The sequence below is a fragment of the Fulmarus glacialis genome, unplaced genomic scaffold, assembly GCF_000690835.1.
Source record: "Fulmarus glacialis isolate BGI_N327 unplaced genomic scaffold, ASM69083v1 scaffold3359, whole genome shotgun sequence".
NCBI lineage: Eukaryota > Metazoa > Chordata > Aves > Procellariiformes > Procellariidae > Fulmarus > Fulmarus glacialis.
Window position 1 is genome coordinate 5,751 of NW_009232449.1, and position 12,455 is coordinate 18,205.

Below are 12,455 nucleotides of genomic sequence, written 5' to 3' on the forward strand. Positions count from 1 at the left end.
TCAGTAAATTACATGTTACATAATAAAAGAATTAATCTTAAAAATTGCTGGTACAACTAGTCAGTGTTATTATTCTGATACCAATTTAATTCCATTTATTATTGTTAAACTCATCATTCTAAATTTGCACATGAGTTTCAGATGATTAAAAATCTTGATAACACCAATCCAGAATTATACAATAAAGCGTATTACAGCTGTTCTTTAATTATAATGAGTGGTGGGCACACCTTTCACCTCTGAAAGCCATTTAGTACCATTAAACTGTTGCGTGGGTTTGATTATTCATGAATTTGAGTTGTATTCATTGTCTCAACAAATTTAAAGTTTTATGGTTTACTGCTGTCTCCTTAAAATAGAAAAATGGAGCAAAGCCTGTACCATTTATTCAGGCAAAACTATTCCTGCTTGAGAAGGAACTGCAAAGGCCAATATAAATATACTGCAATTAAAATCAGTCTGTAAAAACAGCCATGACTGCTGAGGAGAGGGAAGTACGTTATTTGGTGCTGATTTGTTTGCCCAAAATCTCCTAATGAGTTAAACCGAAAGTAATTAAAAAAGAGGCTAAATGTCAAGGAAAAATTTCCTGAGCAACTATTCCAAAGCCTGCTACTGGCTTCAGTCAGAGGGAGGGGGAATCTGTATTGCCTGAGGCACTTAAAGCTATGAGACAAGAAACTGGTGATTAAAAATGTCAAGAGATAGGGCTCAGACAGATGTCTTTCCTGTCCTTTCTGGTTTTTAGTATCTCTGTAGTCTTAAGAAGGAGCTGGCCCCAGGAGATTGAGTGATAGCCATGAGTCATTATTCAAATATAACTAAATTTTACAGTTATCTGTGTTCTTCTAAGTTACCATTTGCTTAATAGCTAAATTGTTGTACCATTGCTGTACTGTTGGTATTCCAGGCACGCTAGGTTGTAAACCTGTGACGAGGTCGGAGTGTTGTAGCCTCTTCTACTTTGCACTGGGAAAATCTAGCAGACTTTAAGGGTGGCTGTTGTCGATGTATGTCTGCTTTGTATTGCGTATGTTTAAAAATAAGTGCAGGCCCTTCTTGATAACTGTAGCGAACTGTCAAAGCTAATGTAGAGAGTTAATAGTATAGCCAATATAAGAGTTAATGATAACAGCTAAAATTCAGCCTCTATATAAGTTTATGTAAAAAAACTTAGAAAAAAGTAGAATTATTATTTGCTTACATCAACTGAATTTGGCAGAAAGGTAGGCAGGTGGGAGGTTGTTTTTTTTTTTTTTAGAGAGAGAATTTTTCATCTCTGCTCATCCAAAGTCGTTGTCTTTGCTTTCAAGGTTTATTTGAAGTAGTGGAATGACTCCTTTACAGCGGGGAAGCTGTTTGCATAGTGCTGTCAGTGACATCCCTTTCTTGCTATCTCTGTCTCGTGGAGGAGAGGCTCATGCGAGAGTAGGAGATGAGAAGAGGCTGTATTTTACGTAGAACTTATGCCTCAGTTGGCTGGGTGAATTTTTCTGGTGTTTTTATGTTGAAGAAAAATACTCTACAGTGGAAAACAAAGCTGTAATACTCTGGGTACGATTTTAATTCAGGAAGCCTGAGACCTGCGTGATCCTTTCTTGTTAGTACATGCTTTTCCTGCTTTTAGGTCTCCTGATCAACAGGGAGCTAAAGATAAGGATCTTACGGGGTTTTTGCATGAAAAAGAGCACAGTAAGAGTTTGATGAACAGACACTTTTATAAAAAAAACTCTTCTGTCTCATCGAAACTGTAGATTGCTAGCTATTACATGACACTGAACAGTTTTCCTTTCAGTATTATCACGCAGTGACTTAAATGTGATGAGGCATTAGAAAAGATTGAATTATTTTAATTTTACTTTTTCACTGGGTTCTGAAGCCATTGAGTTTTATTTTGAGGTAAATTATGCTATTTATCTTGTCTGCATAAATACCTTTATGAATAATGCGAGAAGCTGGGATGATAAAAGTAAAAATTACAGACCTGTCCTTAAAGGACAAGATTAACATCCTGCAAGAGCTTATTCAAAACCAACTGGTGCCTTTATTCTACAATACAAAAATGTGCCATTTTTGAGCTTTTGCAAAGCCGTTATAGTGGAGTTTTGCCAGATCCATTAACAATTCTGTACTAATGACAGTTAAATAACCGAGTGGGGTAAAAGCAGGCAATGGAACGGTCTGTGCGGGTTCTCCTTTTACATGGACGCTGTAAGAAAGCTTGAATGAAAAAACTGCAAAAATAGTTCCACGGGGGTAAGAGCAGCGATGTCTTATGCTGAATTACAGCTAGAAATGAAAAATATTACACTTAATGCAAAGGTAGTGCAGATATTTAGCCGAAGACTACAGAAGCAAATGAAGGTTATGGGAAATTTTCGGTTCCCAAGGAAATACTAAATTTGCCCTTTCTCACAAGCCCTCTATCTAGCTATTAATGCGGATATACAGAAAGGCCGTACAAATTTCTGAGTCGGTGAATGCGTTTTCACTGACTCTTGCGAGCGTGGCTTAGCCGTGTGGGATGACAAGGCGAAGATGTGCATGTAAAGACTCGGGCTCCTCCACCCATGGCGGGACGCTGCGACGTGCGAGAGGGCAGAGCCTGGAGCCGCGGGAGCCGTGTGCTCGCTCTGCTGCCGGGAGCACTGAGGGCAGGCAAGACCTAAAGCGTGGGAACACAGCCAGAAAATGGCCACCCGTTGTTTCCTCTGGCCTGTGTCATTACAGAATTTCTGAACAGGTTTTTCTGTGCTCATCTGAAGAATGATTATAATTTTTGTACTGTTTTCACTCTCAGCTCAGAGGTAGACACTTTCATTTCAGCTTAATGTAACTTTATGAAGAAAGTGTATCTAGCATATTCCGGTGAGCATCTGCACCCACAAAACATACACACAGACACACACACAAATAGTGCATGTATAGCTCAAATTCTATAGCAAAACCCAAAACCAGACTTTGACAGAAAGATACTCATCCTGAGGCAAGTATGCAAATATAGTGCTAGGATCTACAGGTGGAAAAGCAAAGATGAAGAAAGGGGGATTGATTCTAATTCCCTGAACTGGCCATTATGTATAGCAACATCTTCCTATGCAGAAAAAGTCCTCAAAAAGGTGTTTTCAAAAGCCATAGTATGTCCAGATGGAAATGATCTATTAGGTGAACTAAGTAATGTCACGGGATATGATACACCATTTTATAAAGCTGTTATTTGCAGTTGTCTCTTGGTACTACGAGCATCTTAAATCATTCTGAATTTCTAAAACAAATCCATAATATTTTCCTATACCTGCAGAGATATGTTTATATATCTGCTACAAATAATGCACAAGACCACAGGAGAAGCTTACAGGCCTAATCATAATATTTTCTCCCCTTTTGCTCTTTACGAACATCATTTTAAGCATGGGAGTAAGAAACTGCAACGTATTAGACAAGTGGAGAAGCCGCTAATGGTTTTCCCTGTTTATACCGCAAAAATGCTAATGACGTGTTGCCAGAAGAATACTAACTTGCTGCCGAAGCAGGGGAAGGGTTGCTTCCCCGTTCCCCTCCCTGCACCATCAGCCCAGCCCATCTCCAGCACACAGGCATGCAGGAGAAGGCTGGGCTGAGCAGCAAGGAGGAGTGCTGAGTTTAACCTGGAGAGGAGCGGAGCAGAGCACGTCCCGTAAGCTGGAAGCCGGGAGAGGAGAGGTAGTGGTAGGGAGCAGAGCTTGAAAGATTTTTTTATTAGTTGCTTCTGCATCAATGGTGTCTTTCGTGGCAGATTTTCCCAAAGCAGCCCCCACAGCATCTCCTTTTCCCTTGCCCTCTGCCCCTGGCACGGGTAGGGCAGTGCTGGTGTAACTCCACTGGTTTAAGGAGATCAAGGAAGTAAAGGAAGAACCTATACAACGGAAAGCGAGTCCCGTTTTCCCAGCTCTGCTGATTTAAGAAACTGGTTTGTGTCTCCCTAAACATCCGTGGACAAAAGCTATAGACAGGTATGGTACTGCCACAATAAAGTCATCTGGTCTTGAAATAGTTCTATTTATTATTTTACTTTTCTGACATAATCTAGAGAGACTCATACACTGATGCTCTTCTTCTTCCGTTAAGTAAACTGCTGCTTAGTTTTGGTATCCTGGCAGGCAGGCTTTCTGAAAAGTAATCTACCAGTCAATTAGTGTCCTACACCATGAGCCTAAATCAAACACATTTTCAAAAGGACTTAAGTTTAGAAATGAACTTTAGGAAAACTCTATTGATTTTGTAAATTAAAAATGTAAAATTGAATGGATAGAGGTCCGGTGCAGGACTGACCCGAGGAAGCAATCTTTAAACAAGAACATTCTCTGATTCAACACTGGGAAAGAGAAGAAAGCAAGAAGAAGGATTCATTTGCAATTGACCTGCAATAGCAAAGTCATTCACTTCCCAAATAGGATTAAACTTGTTCCATCAGCCATGACATGTGAAAAGATCATGGTTATAAATTCCATTTGCTGTAATGAATTGAAAGTGTCTGAGTTTGCAAGCAGCACTCATCGTTGATGGACAGCTAGATTTGTGCAGTGTTTTAACACTAAAATTAGCTTCTACAAAATAAAAAGTACAGAAAAGATGGCAGCAGTGACGGATTTTAAAGCATAAAACAATTAACTTTATTGTTAGATGGAAGCCGAATAAAGCTAGAAATAAATAGTGGTTATAACCCTGTTACATAGATAACTTGCTTCATTCTTGAGTGAGGGTGAACACAAAACTGGGAAAAGGCATTTGTTTAGGTTTCTCAGCCATATTTCAACAACAGTAAATACTGTTACTTAAATGAGGAAAAATCAAACTTTTCTATGGTATTGCTTGTAAGATGTAAGAAAATGGAATTGTATTGAAGGATGCTTCATTCACATCACTTTCAACGTACATCAACATGACTCCACTGCAGTCCATGAAACCATATTGGTGTATGTACTTTGTAAATGGAGATAAAAGCTACACTCTGTGGTTGCTTAATAACCTTAACTCAGTCTTGCGTCAGGTTCATGAGACATTTGTACTTTGATGCTTGCAGAACTAAATGCAGTTTCAGAACCTATTTTCCCCAGATTTGTGTGTTTGGTGTACACAATTTTATGCATATTTTAAATGTGCCAAGAAAAAAATCTCAGTGGGTGAAAATGACTAATATTTGTGAATAATTCGAGATTCATTCTAATTGATAAGGTACCCAGCTGAAAACTAAGATTAAAAAAAAAAAAAAAAGCTTGAGCTAAACAGAGGAATGAAAATATAATCGTTTCTTAAATTACTGCAAGGTTAACATATAATTAATTTGCTAATTTTAATTACAACCCTACAAAATGTGCTGAAAAGTGCTCAAAGGGGAGAAGCAGCCAGGTGCCAGCCGTGATTAACCAAGGGTACTAGCAATTATGAGGTCTCTATTAACCATGTTACAGAAATTTAAAAAAACCCTTTATAAAACCAGCACATTTACTGAAACTTAGCAGGGTATTCATCTTGCTATATGTTTCCATTGCTACAGGCTTGCTGTCATTTGCTTCACTCTTTTCCAGCTAAATGTTTTATTGCAGCTGAAACGTGGACTGCTTTTGCTGTTTGTCACACAGTGTCGTACATCTAGTAGGTGTTCATTTTGATCGTATAAGCAAAAGAGATTAACTATTGTTTGCAAAGCGCTCTGAGCACCTTAAGCGGTAATAGCTGCCAACATCACAGCTGAACACTAGAGATGCAAATCCTGAAGAAGATGCTTTTTCTTTCCAAGGTGTCCTGGGACATGCAGTTTGTAAAGCAGGAATATTGCTGAAGCTGCCTTTTCAGTGGAGAAATGCTCTGCAATGCTTCATATGCACAGACAAATGTAACTTCGGAGTTAAAAAACCCCCCGAAGAACAAAAAAGTCTGCATGTTTGCTTGGCGTTTTAAACAAATTGTGGTGTAAATGAATGTCTTACATGTTTCAAATTCCGTGATGTATTATTGTTCTTTTTTATTGTTGTATGTGACTCGTATTTTTAGTGTCTGTTGTTTGGAACCGTAGTAAACCTTGATCCATCTATTAAAGCAAAATTTAAAAAAACAAACAAAAAACCAAAAACCAACCACCACCAACATAAAAAAAACCCCCAACCAACCAAAAAAAAAAAAAAAAACAACAAACCTAAAGCATTGGTGTCAAAGGAAATTAATTTCCTGGCTGGCTTGTGTTTTTCTCTGAGGCAGATATTGATGAGTGTGCAGAGGGGATCATTGAGTGTCACAACCATTCACGCTGTGTTAACCTCCCAGGGTGGTACCACTGTGAGTGCAGAAGCGGTTTCCATGACAATGGAAGCTATTCTCTTTCCGGGGAGTCCTGTGTTGGTAAGCAATGATCAGCATAGCGCTTTATTTTTTTCCTCCTTCTGCATGGTGTTATAAAGTGACTATTGAGACACTGTCCTGAGCAGTTACTGTGTTGAAGGCTAAAATGAGAGTGCAAGCGAGCGTGGCTGTGTTTGTCAGCATCCCCAGCCACGCAGCGTGGGTGCTAGTTCAAGACGCGTCCCATTTTGGAATGGTGATTACAGGAGGGAGGCAGGCAGAGATCCGAAGCGTGACTTACTGCGCTTTGCCATTTATCATAATAAAAACTGCTGTAAAACCTGAAGTGAAAGTAGGCTTTCTGGGGAGCATAACAGGTTACAAAAGGAGGAGAGTTGGTTTTCCATTTTCAGATTTCAGCAGAGCGATATGAGAACACATTTGGGGTATGTCTGTGTTGCTTTGATTTGTTTGTTTTGCTTTGTTTGGCATCTTCATCATTTTATTTTTAGAATTATGCAAATAGCATCAATCACTGTATGCACCATATTTGCAGAATAAAGCCCCAAGAGCACGACCGGAGAGGAATTTTTAAAGGGTGCAGAAGAGTTTGTCAGTTGTTTCTATGGGAGGACAAAGAACGAGGCTCCATGAGGATGTGGCGACACACGATTAGCGTGTGCACAATTAGTGCTGGTTCTTGCAATCTGGGTGCCCTTGACCGGCCGAAAGACTTTGTGTCCCACTACAGCGAGTAAGCGGTAATAAAATTGTAGGGAAGGTGGTAATTGTGGCTTATCTCTGCCTGATGATTTTTCCACCTTTTTACTTCCTCTTAGAAGCCTTATACATAATTTCTATATGCTGTTTTATCAGATGAGTTTAAAACTACTTAGAAAGGATCCCATTTTGACTTCTGTAGAGATACAGATCAGTTTCTCATAGTTCTATGTCCTTTCTTTGGAATTTCGGTTACTTCATCTCTACTCAGTTCTACGGATTTTCTATAAAAGTTTTTCTGCTTCTTCTGTGAAAGACTTTTTTTTTTAACACTGTAAATTTCATTTATCACGTCCATAGTTGCAAAGGGCTCTTTCTAAGATTTAACGTATACAATTAAAGGAAAAGTTAAAATAAGATTTTGTAATAAAAACATGTAAATTTACTTGTAACTTGTAACAAACATTCCCATCTTTTACGAATTTTGGTTATTAGAAATCCTTGGCATAAGATAGCATTGTGATTTAAAAATGCAGAGGAACAATAATTATTTTCAAAACCAATATTTTGTAGATTGTCCAGCTATATGAGCTTTTTACATGTTGTCATAAGCTGACGGGGAGCTCAATAAAATCACAGCAGTGACCTTCATTGGGGTGGCTGTGTGGAAAAAAAAAAAAAGGCAAATTTTACAGCATTTTGTGACTTAGTAAATAAAACACCACATGAAAGACATATATTTCTAAACAGATTCCCAAATATTAAGAGTTCTCCTCTGGTTTATTTAAATACTGTAAAAGGAATGACGGAGAGAGCCACGTTGAAAATACTTGCTTTGTGAGGAGTCAAAGCAACATGACGTAACCTTCAAAAAGCCCTGAGGCAATGGGGGGTAGGGGGCATTTGTGGCACTCCTGATGTAGTGCTTGCATGGGGAACCCCATCCCTTGTCAGCCTGACCTGTAGCTGTTTTGGGACGAAGAAGGTCTAAGGCTCAGGCCGGTCTCAGGAGAAGCCCGGTGCGTAGACGAGACTGTGGTTTTGAACGGCCCGGAGCTAGGCTCAGTTGCTGATAAGGTCAGTATTGCTTGCATTGCATCGCTGTTAAAAGGAAGGGCACTTGGCTCCCTCACAGCAAAAAAGAGCCCCAAATGTTCTGTATTCTGTGGAGATTGAAGGGATGAGTTTTCCTGAAGACAAACTGCCCTCGTTTTGACCTGCGCAGCATGCTGGAAGTTCGTAAGGTGAGGGGCTCCTCTTGCCATACGCAAGTTGTAAACGGAATGTGAAATTAGTGGGGTTATTTTAACTAAATAGCTTTTCTGAACCATCTGCTGTAGGGTACCAGTGAGGAAGAGAATAAACCAGTTTAGTTTATTTAATTATACTGGTTAACCAATTAAAAATTAATTGAAAGATTCTGCTAACCCATATTGACAAAGAAATTTCAAACCACGATGTTTATTTTAAAGTGCAACTAAGAATTGGTTAAAATGACAGATAGATAACACTACGCATTCAAGCTAAAACTCGGTTTCTTCAACACTGACGTTCATCACGTTACAGAGCTTATTTGCATGGTGGAGTATTTAGAGTCAGGGCCAAAATCATTCGCTCTACTTCAGATAAAAGGGGGTTCATCTGCTTAGCAACAGCATTTTGTCCTGGCATATTTTACAGACCGTATACTGAAATCCTAGTGAGTACCTGAGGTGGATTTGGGCCATTGCCCTTCAGCATGTTTCTTCTTCATCCCTGAAGGACAAAACTTGGAGAACAATAAATAGGCTAAGAACATAAGTAAAAAAAGATTAATCCCTCCCCCACAAAATAATAATAATAACAGCATATGAAAATCATAAGGCAGTGGGAGGGAGCACTGGGCTCTGACAGACTGCCCGAAGCCCCGGCAGCCGGTTGCTTTTGCTGGGTGCATTTGTCTGTCTATTTATTAACCCCCTTTCCCTCCCTTCATGTGTAGGTGATCTTGGAGCTGAGTCATTGCTTGCAGTGTCTCTGCAGTGCGAGCAGAACATTTAAAAAAATAACATCTATTTGGGAAGTGTCGTGATACCTCAGTGCTTCTAAAAGCTTTGTTCTCATTGACTGTGAGAAAACAGTGGAGTTTGTCACCTGGCAAGGGACAAATGTGTAAATCAATGGATGTGGCGGGGAAGGTCATAATATTGCACCAGAGGTTGGGTAATAAGGATGTATGACTTAGCCAGGCCACTTCAAGCTTGGGAAAATTCTTTTATTGCTCAAAATATCAACCGAAGGCAGCTTTGAAAAGGGAATATATTTCCATGGTCATGCTTTTATAAAAGATGTCAGCTTCAGAAGGTGATGGTGAGCAGGCTCAAATTAAGAGAACGTCATTTAATTTCCAGCGGTAGTGTTTTTGCGAGGCACTGGCCTTTCACAGTATGTTGTGAAGAATACTGCTTGCAGACAAAAGACAATTGCTATACTAAGTTTGCTTGGCAATTAAAACATGTAGGCTATAGTTGCTACGTTGGATTTTTTTCCTTTTTTATTAGGAGCTTTGCTGCGCTTTAAGGTAAACAAACAAAAATACTTTCTAGAGAACTATGAGTTGTCATATGATACATATCCCAGTATTAACAACTATCTACTGGCACCACATTGAAGCAACTGCCATACATTGTTTTTTCCCTGCACTACGTACCTGTTGCCAAATGCTGCTGCCTCATAAGGTAATCATTGAACAAACCCTCACCACTGAATTTTCACTGATAACCTTTAAGATTATCAGAACCAGAAGAAGGGAAAAACTGGCAAAGAAATGCTGTATTCTGGGAAGTTAATAATATCCCACAAAGCTCGCTCCTATTTACAGCAGAAAGATAAAAACAAATTAAGTTATACTTTTTAATCTCCATCTCTCTAAGTGAGATGCTTCCGGTCTGTAGAGAGCTGTTCAGACCCTGGAGTGCAGAATTCCTGATTTCCATTTTTTTCGTGACGTTTTGTGTTTCTGAGTCTCTACACTGTGACTTGCAAGCACAGAAGGAAGAACAACCAAGGCAGCAGTCCCTGTCAGTTGTTGGTTATTTTTTTATTTTCTTTAAGAATCAGTGCAAATTCTGTAGGGAAGCTTGACACGGATCTTCCTTCTACCAAAAAGCCACAGGATTCACCACGTATTTCATCCTGAAAGGCTGCGTAGCTAGACCTCACTGCAGGGTTAGAGTAGCTGTGGGGAAGTGAAAGCTGGAAAAAGGTAGGAGTCAGCAGCTTGTGAGAGAAAACTCTGCATGTGTTAGGCTCCCACAAAAGTTGGGTGCAGCAATGCTTGAGGATCAAGTCTGAATGGGTTTAAAATCAGTTCCTGAAGCTTTCATATACTCCATAGTACGCTGCAGTGTTGTCTGTTAGCTAGATTAGAAAGTAAGAGAAAAGGAGGTTTGTTCTTTGTTTATTTTGCCTCCTTTCTGTGTCGAACAAAAAGCTAGACCCATCCTTTGAAAATCTTCCCATATGCCTGAGAATTGCTTTTCTATCTATCGTTAGAGAAGTGCTACACTCTAGAACCTCCTGTTTTACGACTTTCTTCTGTTCTGCTCGTACAGTTTCTTAAAGCTCATGATATCAGAGTCTGTGTCTGTGGATTTTATCCTGCAAAACAAAAATTATCTTGCTTTCCATTTAGTAAATTCTGATTCTTGTATTCTGAGAGAAAGTTGCGTCACATGTCTTCAAGGTAATTGTGTTTAGTCAGTTCTATATTTCTAGAAAGCATTAGTAAGTCCTGTATTCAGAATCTAATTTACTATGTGGTGTTCTTTAATAGACTGTTATGTCTCTATAGAATAAAAGTGCTATCATAAAATATTTTTTAACTAAAAATGAATGTTTAGTGGTTTTTTTTTTTTTTTTCCCAAGGATGAGTCCAAATCACTTTGATTTGGAAAGAAGGCAGATACATTAAGTGACAAGTGGCCTGTGAAAAACGATATGTCAAAACAGTGTTTAGTTAACTTGTACATACATTGGCTTGGGAGCCCAGCATACATTTTTCACGTTAACATTATACTGTAATGGTTTAATGTACCGTAACAGTTAAAATTAGCACATTAGTAGGGTTCTTTCTTCTGCAGCAGCTTATCATGATATTACAGAGCACCACGCTGCATGACTTGCTTGCACACATTTATTAAGGTGCTATAGAAAAGTCATACTATTGAAACCTGAATAGCCTGGAAAGCTAAGAAATGAAGTAGCTAGGGATTGGTTTAAAATTTCAGTGAAACCAAGTTAATGAACTTGTGTTGATATGTACAGTCATGCTTGTCTTCTACCCCATTCAAATACAGTGGCCATGGGACCTCTCATAATATCTGAGGCAAATTACTTCTCGTTACAGCCAAAAAGGATGGAAAAGGAAATTGCATCTCAGGGGATTATTATATTCCATTTTGATTCTGCTTTCTTGGCTGCCCGCGTTACCAAGCTATCTTTATGTACTTTGAGAGTATATTGGGAAATGAGCATGTCTTGGGTGGTTTGTTTTCTTTCTTTTCCCATCCACAAAACGTGACTAGTTGCATTGGAGCTAAAACACATGATCAGGTGCTTGTTGCCATACATTTGTTTAAAGAAGCACAAATCGGGAGTGTTTGAAGAGTGAAGATCTTGATCAGTTTTATGATAGTCCTGTGCAACGTTTGAGGTGGCAAGTCTTGGCAGCAGTCACTTTGCTGTTGGCTATATGTTGTTGATAGAAAATATCATAAGGCTAGCATTACAAGCAAGTTTCTGATTACGGTCATTTCCACTATATCCTCTCTTTTCCTTGAAAAGGAACTGCGGGGAGTGGGGAAGTAAAGCTCTGCCGCTTTTACTTGGGTTAATTAGTAACTTATGCCAGAGATCATTTCAATGTAATGAATAAGATTGCAAAGTCCTATTTCAGGCGTGAAAATGAGATTGTTCTTACAGATTGACAGGATGCATGAAAGAACTAATCCTCCCAAAAGTCAAGACAGACATCTTGTTCTTATGTTGAATATAGGGAAAACCTTGCTGTTTCACATATGTACTTGTCCATTGTTCTTAAAAGTTGCTTGATTTATAAAATGAATATTTCATCTTCTTCCTACCTAGTGTTATAATGGGAAATAAGATTTGTGTACAGTTTTAACCTTCCCCATCGTTAAATGTTCCAGTTTTGGGCCCACATCTTCTGAGAACAGTTGTGGAAAAGCAAACGAAACCTGAGGGGAGTGTGGGGAATTTTTGCTGAGCAAGGGTTTGAATAATATAAAAATAATCTATATGCAAGAGTCTTATCGCACAATTTTCATATTCATTAGAAGATTGTTTTGGACATGTTCAGAATTTTAAACTAGGCTAATTTTTCAACACCTAAGTAGACACGTTGATTCCTGTTGTTA